Below are 18,424 nucleotides of genomic sequence, written 5' to 3'. Positions count from 1 at the left end.
ATAACTCATGCAAGGGAAAATTTTGAATTTACAGAATCATTCGTCAATTTTGATGTGGAATGCCAAAGTTACGCAAATATACAAATGTTAAGTTTTTTATTATCATTATTATATATATAGGTTGCTTTAGACAAAATCAGGCAGTCCTATCACGTCAAAAAATGAACAATTATAAAACGAAAATATCTTATTTTTGACCATTAATATCGCTATTCGAATAATCGGCATATTTTTGAAACCAGTCATTCGAAACGAAATATTCCATTTAAGAATAATTTTCTAAAAATATCCGGATCACGCAGAATACCAACAAGATAGTTTGCACGCATCTAACGGGTAAGCATAAAAACAACAACATAAATATATCCTGTTAAATAAACAATACATTTAACACACAACCAGGCTTCCTACATTGTCAGCTCAAATAACCGACGAAACAAAAAAAACTCGCATCACAAAATAATGTACGTAGAACATCAGGAAATGAACTTATTTCAAAAATGCCCTCTATAACTTATTTCCCTTTCAATTATTAGGCATCTAACAATGCAGAAATAATGGATGTTATTCTTTTAATTCTCCATTAAATAAAAATATGGAAAAAAAAATCACGCCAAACTAACCGCGAGATGAGCTATTAAAAAACGACGAACATTGTAAACGAACCACCTTTCTTTTCTCTCGCAATAGTCAAAGAGATTCATTCATGCGTTCGTAAATGACCACCTAATACGATTTCATAACGACGGAAAGTATTGTAGTTGTAGTAAAGTTGAACTCTGTGACCTGAATAGAAACAACCCGTTAAGTTTCTTTATAGATTTGAACTATTGTACAATATGTTAATGGCGAGTACGTAATGTGATCTTAGTTTCAATAAATAGTGCTAGTCTGTAAATGTGAAAAATACCTTAGCAATTGGATTAATTGACGTTTATCCTCAATAAATACGTTTACATATTAAAGTATTTTATTTCAGACCAGCCATCATCGAATAAAAATCATAAGTGCGTATATTATTAACAAATTAATATTTATTATACAACACAGATAATTGATGGTGGTTTTAACTTTTTCGCCTTATGATCTTTCCCTATGGCTAGAGGATAATTCCAATCATCTTCACTATATTTTGTTTAAAAATTAACAATTACATATAAAGTTTTGATAGATATCAAAACTTAAATAAAGATAGTTTTGTATATTTATAAACTTCATATTAAACAAATAATTAAAAGCAAATATATTATATTTTAATATATTTGTTATATGTATATAGATATTTGTTACCTGTAATATATTATCCATACAGTATGGATAATAAGAAAGAAAGAAAAAAAAAGCTGGATTTAGCATGCTTGGATAAAAAATTAAAAAATTGCAAATTTCAATTTAAAGTATTTTTGATAATTCAAAATAAATGGTTTTTAAACTCGTACAAGGGCCAGGTCTAATATTTCAAAAACATTTGGAGTTTTGCACTTTTCTTATTTCATAAATTAAATTATAGCAAGTTATAATCTTTATCTGACGAAAAATTAATTTTATGCATAAATTACTTACATCTTTATTTTTTTTACTAAGTTTTTAAACTATATCTGTTTTGAAACAAGAAAATTTTCTTTAAAAAAAAAATGATTAATTAATTTATAAAATAAAAAAATAATAAGTAAAATTAAAAATGATAGAAGTCTTTTTTATTTTAAAAAAAAAATACTAATAAAATATTGACAATTAACATTACCCCAAATATGGACTCATTGCTTTAAAAAAAAGTATTTGGAATAGGTTTAAATTCAACCACAAGAGTACTGATAATCACAAATCACAAAACACTGTTTGCCGGACAAAATGCTTAGTTAAAAAATTTATTTTCTTCCGTCAGAACTTTTTTTTTTCTTCCGAGATTTGTTTAGGAATGATAATTAAAATTTTGTTCGGAGTCCGACTGAACCTTGACCACACACCCATGAACTCTTATATTTGCAGCATACAATGAGAAGTGTTTTTCGTATAGATTTAGCAATAGAATATATTAAAGTAATATTATACCCACTTTAAATAATACGAGTTTAGATAGAGGAATATAGAGGTAGCTGGTTTAATAGTTGGAAGATTTGGATGAAGGAGGTTTGGAAAAAGGATACAAAGAAAATTTTAATAAGCTTGTTTTTAAAGCCCATTTTACATTCTGCTTCCATAACATAAGGCAATAATCTATTGATCTATCTTTGACTGCAAAGTTGCTCCTGAAAGAGTTGCAGGTCACTATTGCTATATACCAGAGTAATGTTGTGATTAACCGATTTCTTTCTTTTCTTTTATAACAGACCTATGCTTCTTTTATTCACTCATAATCAACGTTATAGTCCAACTGTTTAATGCTGGTGCAAAAATAAATTAATCAAATATTCAGTTCAAAATATAATTTTATTATTATTATTTCATTATATATTTGTTTAGAAACAAAATTTTATTATTATATAATACATACTTTTCTTCTGACACACACTTTTTCTTTCGAAAACTAAATGAAAAATTTAAAACAAATCACAACAAATATGCATATTAATATTCAAAAATAACTCAGAGATAAATTTGGATACATCAAAAAACCATTTAAATATTAGATAAGATTAGATTTCAAATATTAGATAAATATTGAGTCAATAATTAACAATTTTAAAAAAAAACTGCCATTAGTAACATATTTTATAGGGAATAATTTTGGCTGCTAATTTAAAATGTACAAAATCTGTTTGTAAAATGACAATAAAAATTCAGCAAATTTTCATTGTTACTTTATAAATTGAAGCTAACGTGCACTTTATAATATGATTACAGATTGTAAGTCATTTTAAGTTACTGAGTAAAATACACTTTTTCTACATATACCATAAATTGCCAAATACATGCCGATTTCAATGAAAATACAGAAAATGAAGGCATGCAGTTGTAGATAAAAGTTAATGAAATACTTAAGCAGCACAATTAATTACCATCCAAACCATATTTTAGCTTTTAATTTAACTTTTATTTTTCCTGTTTTTGTATTAATGAAATTAACATAGAAGTTTTATTAAAATGTCTAAAATATCAAAAAACAATGAATAATTGAACAGTTAAAATAAAAAGTCATGATTAAATTGTTAAATTTATAGCTAATTTCTTAAAAATCAATACATTTTTGTAATTGCACAGTTTCAAAAATAATTAAGCAATTAATAGGCATCATATGTAATACAGAGACAAAATTTTTTTTCAAATCCTAAAGATAGAGCATTTAATGGTTAAATTCTCTTCAGATCAAAAAATGAAGAAAAAAAAAGCCTTATTACATAGCATAAAATAATTAAAGTATCTAAAATAGATAAGAATTTTCTTTATGAATGCATTTTCAAATTCTTTGAAAAGTCAATTAAAAAATTAGTTTATTAAATAAATTATTAATAAAGAACATAAATAATGAAGAAAGAAAAATATAAAAATCTTTTTTTTAACAACTAAGATGTTTTTTCTATACATTTATTAGAAGAAAAAAAAAAGAATATATATTAGAAATGAAATTCTATTATTTTTCAGTTAGTTTAATTATAACAGATAAAATAATAACCATGAACTAGTTTTTTCTTCTTTTTTTATCAAAATCATCATAAAAAGTAAAAGCTTACACATAGACTGTTAATTTTTTTCTTGAGAATTAGAAACGTTTTACTTGTACACTTACAAGACTTTTTTCAGCTTCTTCAAACACACAGAAATTTTTAAAAACATGCACACAAAAAAATGTTCTATTTAGGTTTCTATTTCTTCTTAATGAATATTATAACAGCAGTATTGCATATTACTCCTGAAAATAAAAGATTATATTAGTTATAATTAAAAATTTTCTTAATGGAATCAGTAATAAAAATAATTTTTTGGTCAAGAGTCTCATAATCAGAGTAATAAAGCTTAGATCAGAGTTGAATATTATTTAACTTAATGGAGCTTAAATGTTCACTCACTAAAATATCTAAAGTACTTGTTTATTAAATAATATAATTGTGATGATGAAAAAAAAATATTGATGCATATTAAACAGTCAGTAAATAGTTTCAAAATACTAAAAATAAATTTGCAATTCATTAATCATTAATGAGCAATATTCATAACAGATTTGAAATTTTTAATTTACTTCAATGTCCATACAATTTTTAAACCACATTAAAAAATATTTGATCATGTTATCCAAAAATATATTAATTTTATTTCACAAGAACTCCAGTTAAAATCAGATTAGCTTTTAAAACTAAAGACCAAATTAAAAAAAATAAAAAATCAAATTATTAGCTCTACAACACAAATCATTAATAATAATTTTAAATAAACAAATAAAGTTAGTCACTGTCACACCAAAAATGAGCATAATATATGCTCTATAATAAAAAAATCCTATTTCATTTGATTCACTATTCAACAAAAATATCAATTCAATCTTTTATTCAGTATAAATGTATTTGAGCAGAAAATAAATCCAATCCTGCAAATAAAACAAATATGTTTATCCCTGTTTGGCATGACAGCAATATAGTGTCTATGCGGACATTAAAATGAAATATATATACATAGCTGCCAACTCTACTGGACTTAGTTAGTTTATCCTGGTTTAATAAAAATTCTCCTAGTTTTTGTAAATTTTAGAAAATTCCTTAAAATTGAGTAAGTTTCTTAAAATATCCCTATTTAAATAAAGTCTTGCACAGATTATGGCTTATTTGAATATTTAAACAGGTATTACTAATACACAATGAAGCGATCCGCATTAATAAAAATCAATTAACAACTTTTTTTGTTCTATAATGTTCAGTTTATAAGGAACTAACTTTCAATTAAAGAAAAAAAAAATCTTTTAACTATCTTTTGTTGAATTAAATGCTTATTGAAAATTTACTCCAACAGTGCATTACTTTGGCCTTCAAACTGTGACTTTATCATTATTATTTATTATTATAATTTTTTTCTGGGCCAGAAAAGTGCTTCAAAAATTGTTTAATATGGAAATGAAAAATCTATCATTATTGAGACTGCTAGTACAATGAACACAATAGAGAGAAATTTTTCTTAATTCTGTTTTAAATATATCTAAATAGATGAGGGTTAAATATACACACTATAAGAAAAATAAAACAGAAAATAACATTATACAGCCTCTTCCCTTCATTGCAACCTCGCATTACAGCGACCCTTCGTTATAACAACTGATACACAAAGTCCTGTTTGCTACTCCATTGATGCAATGTTATTTTAATGTTTATTAAAATGCCCACACTGAATCCTTTATTCCAACATAGCAATCAAAATTCACTCATTTAATTGAGAAAAAGCTTAAAAAAATTACTTAAACTATTATTTTCTTTGATAAACATAACAGTAAACATAAAACACTTCGAATCGCCCTAGAATGAAGAGAGAATGTTAAATTCTTATCTTAAGGTGGTGGATAATTCCCATTTTAAGTTGTAGTAATTTATGGTCACTTATAACATGAGTAACTTTCTTTTCAGGGATACGATAAATTTATGAATCATACTTTTCTTGTTTGAAAATAACATTCCCTCTTTTTTTGTGAAAGGTCGGTCTTTTTGCATGGTTTATTTTTGAGTTAAAACATGTGTTCTTCGCAGTTATTTTGATGTATTTTATGTATCAAAAATGGCAGTCCCAAACCAACATATTACTTTCAATGCATTTTCCAAATATGAAATATTATTTTAAAGATACCTTTTAAGCATATATTAATAAATAAAAAAAAGGTTTGCGTTACAACAAGCTATTTAGTTAGTTAGAAAATTATTATTAAGGTAAAGCAATGCTTTGTGAAAATTAGTCATCTCATTTTAGCTATGAGTTTATTATTTATGGCATATTTGTACACTTATGATACAACAACCTCACGGTACAATATAAGGTCCCTTTTAGCCCTGACCACTAGGGTTGTTATATTAAGCGTCTACTGTAACAGCTAATCTTTTAAAAATTAAAATTGGGAAATCCTTTACTTCAAGGAATTAAGCAATAAAAATAAAAATAACTACAGAAGAAAAATTTTCATTTTTTTCCCCAACGAGATTAATTTATTACAGAATATATTTTTTAATATTAAACATTTATATAAATCTTCAGTAAGATATTTATTTTTGCATAAAATATTTTGTACTAGAAATAAAAAAAATTCTTACACAAAAAATAAACCTTTGTTTTCAGAAAATTCTAAAATCTTGTACAATTGGCAAAGAAGAGAATTTTGATAAAATACATTGTTTTTTAAATTAATATCATGTAAGTCACAAAAAGATTAAAAAAGTTTAACAATAAAAATTTCAGACGTGAAGTAATGTTCTTTAAATTTTTTTCCTTACTCAAATTTAATTAATAAGTATTTCAAAAGGAAAAAGTTTTTAGTTAATATGAAAAGCAAAAATAAATATTTTTCAATACTCAAATTTCTAGAATAAGGACTTCTAAAAGTCTAAGAATCTTGTAAAATATTAAAAGCAAAAATACAAAACTCTTAAAAACAGAGTCATTTTAATTTAACAAACAAATACTACTATTGCAGAACAGAAATGACGTCTGAATTATGAATGAAATTATGTCTGATCATCACTCTAAATGAATAGCTTGTTATCTAGAATTTTTATTCATTTAGTTGCTTTAAAATATAGAACATATGACTAGTAAAGGGTTAGTAGAAAAGATTTTAAAAATTCTGAAACTATTGCACACATTACAATAAACGATACACAAAATCAAAGAAATTTAACAAAGTTGCTCTTTTTTTTCCCCATGACAAATGTTGATGTGTGACCCTTTTGTTACGCTATAAACAACTATCATTGTATTATGAAATAAATGGAAGAGATGTTACAATTGCTATTAAGCTTTCTCTTTCCTAAAATTTTTCTTAATAACCTATTCTTAAATATACATTATATGGATAAAATTTTACAGCAAATTATTATTTGAAAAAGCAGGCAAATACCTCCAAGAAACGAAAAATGAGACAAAATAACAAAACCATGAAAATAAAATAATAGAAAAATGGAAAAATTCAAATTGATGAGATAGAATAGTTTTATTTTCATAGGCCCCAAAATTTATGATTATAAAAAAACATGATACAATTTATTTATGAAAATGAAATATAATTGAAATAAAACAGAATAATATCTGCTCCACAAAAGATCTTTAACATTTTCTAATAATACATCTAAAAATAGAAATTCTCAAATAACAGAAAGGTTTTTCAAAAATATGCTGGGAAATCCATGCGTGAACTTTAAAATGGACAGACGTACTACTGCAGATATCATAATAAGAATTAAACTTCCATTGGCCCGCCCTTAAGACAGAAGTTTAAAACTCTTTTTTTCTTATCTTCTACTTATATTACAATGTATATGCCATGACCACCCATTCTTTTAACTCTCTAAGTATTTAGTAACTGTTAATGTGACTTTGCTTTGATTGTGTTACTTTTTTTTTAACAGAGAGATCATAAGTCACTTTAAAAAAGTTAGAATTTTCATCATTCTAATTATTTCAAGTTCAACAAGAGGTAAAAGATACAATGTGTGAAAGCTTACCTATGCATCTCACATTCAAGCTATCTGATACCATTTTCAAAAAAGTACCTAGTACCACTTTCACTTTTCAACCTTCTAAAACAGCACTGTGAGAAAACAAGATTTTGTGTAAGTTATCAAATTAAAATGGCTAAAAAACAAAAATTTAATAAGTTTATGATTGATCCGGACATGAACATATTTAAAGCGATATTGTCCACTTAAAATGCGTAATTGATAAAATTACACTTTTAATTATCACAATTTAATATTTCAATGTTTGATAAAATTCAATCTCTTTTATTTACAGAAGCCTTAGTCTAATTACTTGAAGTCAATGATGTAAAAATTAATGTAAAATTGTTTTTTCTTTATTCATTGTTAACAAACGATTTTTGATAGCTTCAATTTTTGATACTTAAATTTTTTTTCTTTTCTTTTTCCAAGTTCAATATATAAACCGTTGATTGTTATAAGTTTCTGAAATGCATTTGAAATACCAACGCTTTTATATTACAGATTAAAAATTAAACAGTATTTTCATTACTTCAACTTTACTGAGTATACAAAAAAGGTTCATACACCAGAAAGTTGTATGTTTTTGAAGAAAGGAAAAGAAACAAAACTCTCAAAAGTATTGGTGCCAGCAATTTACATAACAATTCTGAACATTGCCATTTCAGTAGCTAAATATATTCGTAATAAAAGCACACGATTTTCATTCTAAATATCACAAATGAATGCAAAACAGAACAAGATTTTCTTCTTTTTTTAAAAATACTTTTTTCTTTGAATTTTAAGTAACACTGTAATTCACTCAACCTAAAAGGATAGACTTACTCATTTTTCATAGATTTTCGACCAATCCGAATGCAGATCTGTGAATAAGTCAAAGATTAATTCATTTTAAAGACACTTAATGCTCTTCAATATTCAAATCTTCCAAAATCCATACCTCAAACGATCTGAATCGAGAAGGTTCACCGTACACATCATTCACTATAAAATAAGACTCACAATTAAAATGGAAATAATCTGTCATAAAGTTAAAATCAAATTAAAGAATAAGCTTACATTTTTAAGTATATTTAAATTCATGCTGATTAAGCTATTAATAGATGAGAAATTTTAATACATCATTTTCTACTACTAATGGTTACTGAATGGTCACAATTACTAATGGTTACTGAAAATAAAGATTAAAAAACACCTAAGTCAAGGTTAAAAATAATAATCGAGAAAATATAGAAAAGGTAATTTGCCTGAAGGAAAATTTAGCCTACAATGATCTGCAATAAAAAGTTGCAAAAATTTAATAATAAATTAGAAAATGTAAAATGAATTAAAAAGAATAAAAATATGAAGATCGAGACTGTAAGACAGATATTTCGATGAGTTTTAATAGTTTTATGTGATTTATTGAAAAAATAAGACACTTCTGTTAAATAGTTTTCAATATTCATTTTTACTCATTTATTATTGATAGATACAGATTATATATCATATTTTTTATTTGACTTATTCTAAAGATTTTTTTCACAAAGTGAATCTTGTTTGCACTTTTCATTGCAACTAAGCAATCTAACATTTGGTCATACAAAACATACACTGTTTTAAAAATGGATAACATCTTATTATGTATGACCAACCATTTACCTATCCTAATTATATTCTAATATTTATACATGAATAAAGATATAAAACTATTTGCTAAGTTTGGAATTTAAAGAAATACAACATATAAAAACTGAATAAACTATTTTTAAAATCTGCAGTAATTTAATTTTTACAATAATAAATCTAAAAAAAAAAATTTCAAAAGGAAATGTTTTTTTTTTTTTTAATTAAAAAAAAGGGAGGTTTTTCAGGAAGGGGATTAGGGAACTTATTTCAATGATTCTGTTTTTATTGCATTTTTCGATAATAAAAATATTAAAAAGAACTGAAATAACAAATATTTATTTATTAATTAAATGATAAAAATCAAATAAAATATGCATTGAGCTTGTACATTTGCAAAAATTATAAAAAAAGTTTAAGAATTATAATGCAATAAAATATTACCCCATACTTTACGATGAATTGGTAATCATTCCTTTACAGCCAACTTCATCTCGCAATCTTACAAAAAGATGAAGCTCTTAATTTTCGCTTCATAATACATGTGAAAATTTCACCACAGCAAAAAAACATGGCAAATTTTCTATTCCACCTAAAATAATTTTAAAAATTAAAATTTATGTAATTAAAAATAATTTTAAACTTTCAAAGATTTTAAATGCAGTAGAACGTCAACAATCTGTCCAGATAATTGGACTAAAGAAACTACCATTACATAAATCTGTTACTTCTTACTATTTCCAAGCTGCTGATACACTTATAGGAATGGCAAAACAGTGATAATTTTACATAATACCATGGATTTTAAAAAAAAAGAACAGAGAAACTACCATTACTACAGCTTTTTGAGTATTCTGTGATATACTTGTAGAGAAATGACAATACATAATGATACTTTTATTAATGTCACGAATTTAAAAATTAGCATAGAAAAATAACCAATTATTTAATCTGCTGCTTTGTATTATTCTTGTGCTTGTGTTACACGCAGAAATGCTAAAAAAATAGTGATACTTTAGTGCAATGTTCCACATTAAAAAAATTAGATCAGAGAAACTACCATTACTGCTGTTTCTTATACTTATACTACACTTTTAGCGATACCAATGAATAGTGATACTTCAATATAGTGTCACTAATTTAATAATTAGAGCAAAGGAACTTCCATTATTCTAATTTATTGATTCATACTATTCTTCAGCTTATAATACATTTCCAACAATGCCAATTTATAGAGATACTTTTTTTCTTTTAATTGAAGAGGCATTTTTAAGCAAATTTCAAATAAAAGCATTTATTTGATAATAAAATTTGCTCTATTATTATGAACTGGAAAAAAAAGTCAGATTCATTTAAACTATAAAAAATGGATACATATTTAATAATTAAGAAAATAAATAATTTTGCATTTCAAGCTGAAAAATGTCTTTAAATTGCAAAGTAACTAGGGAAAAACGGTATCTGTTCACAAAAAAATAAAAATAAAATAGTTGCACTTGAAAACAGTTGAGTTAACCAACACAAGAGCTGGAATCTGTTATACTCTGCCAGATATTAGTTACATAGGTTCAAAATAGGTAATTAGCTTCAAAAATAACTGTCAGCATGTTTCAAGTGCTCAGAAATTGGTGCTCATTCTCAAGATTTGCCAGACGTGAATGAAACAAAAGTAATTTGACATAAAAACGTAAAGTTGCCAACAAAAAATGGAAAAATATAGTTTAAGAAACAACATTGATGGAACTCCTGGTGTTTAGGAGCCGATTTGAAGTTGTAGAAGGGACCAGAAAATAAAAGGAAATAAAAATCAGAAAATTAAATATTTTGAAATTTATAGTTAGGAATAAATAACACAGTATTTATAGAACCAATATACCACAGTATTACAGAAAATCCTTAGTAGTTGATATTCTGCTATTCTAAATTTGGTAGCTTCTACACTGCAACATATTTTTATAAAAATCAAGATTAGTTCCAATTAAAGAGCAGTTAGTGAAATTGGGATTCCGAACCGTTTAGACTTATTAACTATACCTAAATTAACTATTTTAGCAATATAATATTAAATATATAAAGCATGAGCAATATAATATTAAATATATAAATACCGTAGTCACTCTACTGTGTATTTTTCTCTATATCATACTTCTTTTAAATAAAACATAATAACATTTACAGTATTCTCAGCACAACAAAAGTTGTCTCTTTATAATGATTTTATTTTTCAATTGGAAGTTGGAATTTTGGAATAGAACATTAGGAGGGCACTGAAGACTAAGAGATATATTCTTTTTACAGATGGACGAAGAATTGTTAACTTTTTGAATGATAGGTAAAACATGAAAACACGGAGGAAAGTTTTCAATTGCAAAATGTAAAGCAATATATGTCCTCCTCAATAATAAAAAATCTCAATAAATCTTCCTTAATATTCAGAAAAAATGAAAATGAAATTCAGAATCATCATCACTTTAAATCAAACAATTAGACAAAATTTCTAGACTTTTTGTAACTGCATTTTTAATTTTTTTATTTTCCTTAAAAGTTGAATCTCTGCAATATCCAAGGTGAAACTAAAATCTAAGTTTTTCAAGTAAAATGAATACAAGGTACATATTGTGCGGCTTAGAGGAGAATTAATCCAGACTAAAAGCCTGAGGCTGTCTGCCGCTATGGTAACAAGCGAGAGCACATTTTTAATGTGGATGCAATGGAGGAATGAAGGTGTCGATAGGTTACTAATGCTGACCTATGTCAAGATCAAGACAAAACTATTCATCCCACACCCCTACTCAAAGTGTGGGATGAATAGTTTTGTCTTGATCTTGACCACAGTAGGTACCCACCACGACGTGAGACTGATGTCTGAAGGAGTTCTCTTGAAAGTTGCACAATACTAGTGCATAGTATTTTTATAATTAAGGAATTTAGTTTCTTGAGTAAGCATTTTATTTATACAATAAAAATTGACGAATTTATACTATGCATCTTCAGAAAATAATGAAAAAAAACACATTGATGTATGATATTAATGTATTTATAGGTAAAACTTACCCTATTGATACTTTACTAATACTAAATATACTTCTTAGGTTCATAATTTCTAGCATCTAATAATTCTTATATTTTCTGGGTCCTAGAAAAAAAAATGTAAATAAAAATTCAAATTTGTTTCATGAAAAAATTTGTGAAGTTCTCATGTAGTGTACAGAAAGAGAAAATGTTACATGTAAAAAATAGTATAACACAAGTGATATATCTGTTTAACAGACTGTGTATGAAATAATTGTCTAAGTGACAAAATCTTTCTCTTTTCTTTTATAAAATAAAAATCTATAGTTTGTACATAATTCTATACATTTAAGTTTTATGTTTAAAAATCTTATAAAGTGGCTAATTTTAATACAATTAAATTAAAATTCACTGAAAATTTAGTAGGTTAATTTTCAACAAAACAATGGGAAACCCACAACCAAGGTACTGTTTTTTCCACTAATTGCTTTGGAGTACAAAATTAAGTCAATTTAGTCTCTACTAGAGATGTGACGGTAAGTAGTGCGTCAGTAAGTAGTGAGTACAAATATTGGACAGTAGCCAAAATTAAATATTGAATAAAAACGTATATAAACTAAATATTAATTTATACTTTATGCTAGAAAATGCATATTCATGGTATACAGTATTCATGTATACATTTACAGATAATAAGCACTGCACAATTATACATATTATGTGATATCTTTCACCCATTGTGATCTTTAAAATCAATGAAAATAAGAAATCTTTAAAATAAAAATTTATTAACTAATAAATAATTATAATTTCATTAAATATTTTTCTAATTTTATTTTGAGAAAAAAACAGTATTTCCAAATATATATACAGTATCCGTAGCAAAAATAGCAATTGCTCAGCACTTTTAGATAGAATTCCGTACCTTCACTGTTCATAAATGATGCCTGCTTCAAAGAAAAGCACAGACTATAAATGCTGCTAGCAGAAGGATAAAGATATTTTTTGTTATTTTTGATAAAACAAGAAAATAATTTGTTGCATAATTTTCTTTCCAACATGTATTTTGTGCAAATGTATTTTATGTTCATGTGGTAATATATTTTGTGCAAAGACAGGTTTTGAAAGATATTAATTTAATACAGTTAATTCATTAATATCAGGTTAAGCAATACCTTATGCATACAGTAATGCAGTGTTTCCCAAACTTATGACTTTTGTGTACCCTTTCTAAATTTTTCGCAATGCTGTGTACCACTAATATTTTTTTTAAAAATATGTTTATTTTTCTTTTTTGGTACAAAGTTTTATTAAAAAGTTCATTTGCATCAGTAAGAAGGACGATATTGTTTTTACTGTGATAAAAAAAATTGCACAAAAGTTACAAATCACAACTGGCTGATGACCACTAATTATTAACTGTTAACTCTTCAAAAAATAGCCAATAGAAAAATATGCAATCTTAAATTTTCATGGCTAGCTTTGATTTTAAATAAGACCTTCGTTTGTTGCATGATATTTCGCATAAGAACACGTACCCCTGCTAAACTATTCCCGTATCCCTGGGGGTACGCGTACCACACTTTGGGAAACACTGCAGTAATGTATTAAATTGTCCAGTAATAAATTACTGTCATTAGCTAGTTTGGAAAATAATGACCCAAAAGCATGCATTATCTAGATTCTGAAAATCTATTTTAAATACCCCATCCTTGGTTTCNTACAGTATCCGTAGCAAAAATAGCAATTGCTCAGCACTTTTAGATAGAATTCCGTACCTTCACTGTTCATAAATGATGCCTGCTTCAAAGAAAAGCACAGACTATAAATGCTGCTAGCAGAAGGATAAAGATATTTTTTGTTATTTTCGATAAAACAAGAAAATAATTTGTTGCATAATTTTTTTTCCAACATGTATTTTGTGCAAATGTATTTTATGTTCATGTGGTAATGTATTTTGCGCAAAGACATTTTTTGAAAGATATTAATTTAATACAGTTAATTCATTAATATCAGGTTAAGCAATACTTTATGAATACAGTAATGCAGTGTTTCCCAAACTTATGACTTTTGTGTACCCTTTCTAAATTTTTCGCAATGCTGTGTACCACTAATATTTTTTTAAAAATATGTTTATTTTTCTTTTTTGGTACAAAGTTTTATTAAAAAATTCATTTGCATCAGTAAGAAGGACGATATTGTTTTTACTGTGATAAAAAAATTGCACAAAAATTAAAAATCACAACTGGCTGATGACCACTAATTATTAACTGTTAACTCTGCAAAAAATAGCCAATAGAAAAATACGTAATCTTAAATTTTCATGGCTAGCTTTGATTTTAAATAAGACCTTCGTTTGTTGCATGATATTTCGCATAAGAACACGTACCCCTGCTGAACTATTCCCGTATCCCTGGGAGTACGCGTACCACACTTCGGGAAACACTGCAGTAATGTATTAAATTGTCCAGTAATAAATTACTGTCATTAGCTAGTTTGGAAAATAATGACCCAAAAGCATGCATTATCTAGATTCTGAAAATCTATTTTAAATACCCCATCCTTGGTTTCAATGTAAGGTAATAACAATGAAATATGTTTTATGTAATATGTGTAGTTGCTTAGAAATTTAGAGTAAATTTCATTTAGTTAAAAGTTTTTTTAAAAAAAGAAATAGATAAAAATATGAACAAAAAGATATTAATTTAGTCTGATACCATTAAATTTTAAAACGAAAAGAAAGGTGGGGAGATACTGTCGCCTGATACAGGATACTAAGCAAATGGTAGATCCATTGCATCTCTAGTCTTCACAATAACCTTTCTTTTTTGTTTATAGGGAATTTATAATCATTTAAGGAGTTTTTTCTTTATATAATAAAGATTAATAAAGAGATATGCATAAAAGGAAAAAAAAATAACAGATTTATAGTTAATAATAACACCAAATATTCAATACTATATTTCACTCAAAAATACAATTAAACTCACACATGAATAAATACAATAATTAAAAAGTTAAAATGTTTAATAATATCATGTTAAATATTTAACCTAAAATATATTAAAGACAATCAATAATACAATATCCCAACTAAACATTTTTACATGTGTAACTAAATATTAAAATATGTTATTGGTAATTTAAACAAAATTTTGAAAATAGATTTAATTTTATTTAGTCTCATAAACAAACAAATCAAAATATTCACGTTATGCTTCGAATATTTAAAATAGCACTAATGAAAGTTGGTTATAGGTTTAAATTATTACACCGGAGTATATGATTGTGAAATTCAATATTCCTTTAATTTTGCAATTAAGTTAGTACTCAAGGTCATAGATTACAACAAAATTCTCGTAGAAAGGATTAAAACTAAAACCAGTATTATCCACCACACCAATATGAGTTGGTCGGTGTTTGGTGTGCTGCTAGAAATTTTTTGGGGTACCACAAATTTAAGTTGTACTTTTTATAAGAAAATAAAAATTCGCATTCCTTCCTCTTCTTCCTTTAAGAAATAATTAATGAAAACAAAATTACTCAGTTTTTTAGTTTTTAATCAACATCAATAGAACTATCTGAAAATATACACAAATAGTTTTTTTTCTTCTGCAATACTTCATACAATAACATTGCAATTAGACATCTTTATCAAAGTATTTTCCATATTGAGATTTTACTGTATAAAATATTAGAACATAATAGTAAGCTAATGACTGAAAACAGTATAAACAAACACTACTTAAAGGAGAAAAGTACTCAAAACTGTAATGTACAGAACAATCGAAGCTCTACAGAACAACTGTAACAAAACTAGTTATGTAAAAAAAAATGTATGGCCAAATCCTAACAAAAATGTTAGATGATGTTAATTATATTTGTTTCATCATAAGGGTATTTATATATAACTAGGACATCTGTTTGTTGAGCTAAACAACCCCCAAAACTATTCTCAACGTTTCTTTTGGATTGCTTCTTTATCGCTCTAATTGTTTCACTCACTCTTTGAATACTTTTTTATTTTATTCTAACTTTGTATGAAAGCTGATACTTTAAAAAAAAAAAAGTTCTAAAAGTAGGCATGATACACATTCTGAGAATACGCTAAGATTTCATCTAAATAAAATAAATCTCAGTGTTTGGAGACATGATATACTATTTATTTTTAAATTAAATTATAACTTCATTCTAGCATAAACTCACAAAATGAATAAAAAAAAGATTTAAAAAATCTCTCTCCTATAGTAATTACGAAATATATCATCAAAACTAATAAGCAGCTCTAAATTATATTCGAACATGCATAAATCGACAAGCATTTTAAAAACATTTTGTAAAATAGAATAGTTTGCTGATATAAACTATTAATTTTGTCCAACTAAAGCTGTTTGCTTCAGCTTTTCGTTGTCCATGTGAGAAAAGAATTTTCATTCAGAAATGTGTAAACTTGTATGCTTGAGCATTCATTCTTATAACTGCTCACCCACTTGATATTTCATTTCTTTGTTGATAATATAAAATAAATAAATAAAAGACTAATTTTTTTTCTCCTTATAAACAAAATATTCCAATACAAAGCAATGACTAATTCAGATTTTTTTTTGTTACAATTTTAGTTTGCAAAATGAATTGCTTCACTATGTAAAAAAATGGTATAAAACAAAATGATAAAGATCAATTTTTAACAATATTCACGGAAGATTTGTAATCATCAAGTTTAGTTGCAAAATAATTCTTCGCCTAGAAAATATCAAACTATATATACTAGACATAATTCTTTGCCTGGAAAATATCATACATAAAGAGCTTATTGAAAAGCAGAAACATGAAAATATTCATTCTGAAAATGCTCGAAACTTTTGTTTCAATTTTAATTGTTACCTATAGTATAATGATTCAAATTTTAGTCAGTTTAAGTAAAGATCATTAATATTTCTGCCAAATATCTGGATAAAACAATTTTCAGAGGAAAAACATTTGTTTGATTACAGCTTCCAATATATACATATTTTAAATTTAGGGAAGATTTCTGTAAATTGCCGAGAGAAAGTGGCAGAAAAATCGCCAAGCCTTGGTAAGTTCCAAGAAAGCAGTCAGCAAGGAACTTAAAAAAATAAAATCTCAGAAAGGGACTAATGTGAAGGGTATATACACACATCCAAGCAAACCTCAACTGCATATTTTCTTTTAAATGTTAGTAAAATAACATACATACAAGTTTAAAAATTAAAATCCATTTGTCCCACCTTGGCGATTGTAGTTAGCATGACAGATAAGGATGCAGAAATATCCACTAAAATGAGACCCTTAACTTTTTTTTTAAATAATCTTAATTTAATATTTTTGGTTTTGTTTGAGATTCATAGTTTTAGAAGGTAAGAACAATCCCAAACCCATAGCAAGTAATAAATACTGCTGTAGAGATAGTATAACTCAGAATTAAATAACATAACCGAATTTTTCAATCTCTAAACAAACCATTAATAGCGTTAAAAAGCGTACTCTTAATCCTATTTTTGAAAGCCATTGCAAAAAAATTTATTAAAAAACTTTTGATTCATTTTACAGACAAAGCTTTTTAGCGTTGAATCAGCTTATCATTAGAAATTCTATACACGTTTATTCTCATTTTAAGAGATAATCTGACAACAAAAAGTTATGAATTAATTTTTTTTTAAAAATGAAAAAATATTAAAACGGTTTTCTTAATAACGTGATTTAAATCTTTTTTAAAATCTATTATTTGTAAAAAAATGATAGCACAAAACTGACTAAGAAGTTAAACATTAATTTCGAAACATAATTAAGAAATTAAAATAGATAACTAGTCCCATAAGTTTTAATAAGACAATCTTAAAAAAAAATAGTATTTCTAAAATAAAAAAAAAATATTGACTTACAAACGTAAACAAACACAAATTTAAAATCGTCTATCTACTTAGTAGAGTTTTTAACGACTATTTATCAAAGATATTAACCACTACGGATGTGTGAAAGATTCATTAGACGGTATTTAAAGTACCTTTTAATAGCAGTAAGAAATAATAGCATGAATTGACAATAACAATGCGACTTACAAAGCTCAGCTACCAACGCCAACGGCCATAACAATCAATCTCCCACAATGCCTCTGGAGAAAAACCGAACACCAGATGGTGTCGAGGCGCATGCGTAGTGACAGT

General features: G+C 26.0%; 1 long non-coding RNA gene across 5 annotated transcripts; it reads right to left on the bottom strand.

Annotated features, from left to right (window-relative positions):
- Nucleotides 1-2,411: 2,411 nt before the first annotated feature.
- LOC107457541 (uncharacterized) lies at nt 2,412-18,422 on the bottom strand. 5 transcript variants are annotated; one of them, XR_006224649.2, is made up of 7 exons: nt 18,320-18,422; nt 12,282-12,363; nt 9,672-9,819; nt 8,448-8,606; nt 7,629-7,714; nt 3,728-3,850; nt 2,412-2,527 (listed from the first exon to the last, which is right to left on the bottom strand). It is a non-coding gene; the product is annotated as an uncharacterized lncRNA (long non-coding RNA). The 5 variants fall into 5 exon arrangements; XR_001585846.4 differs by lacking the exon at nt 2,412-2,527 and having other exon boundaries at nt 3,555-3,850; XR_011637895.1 differs by lacking the exon at nt 2,412-2,527 and having other exon boundaries at nt 3,555-3,850; nt 8,448-8,572.
- Between the last annotated feature and the right edge of the window lie 2 nt (nt 18,423-18,424).

This window comes from Parasteatoda tepidariorum, chromosome 10, assembly GCF_043381705.1.
Source record: "Parasteatoda tepidariorum isolate YZ-2023 chromosome 10, CAS_Ptep_4.0, whole genome shotgun sequence".
Taxonomy (NCBI): domain Eukaryota; kingdom Metazoa; phylum Arthropoda; class Arachnida; order Araneae; family Theridiidae; genus Parasteatoda; species Parasteatoda tepidariorum.
Note: the sequence above shows the minus strand (reverse complement) of the source record. Positions and strands in the feature narration are given on the sequence as shown.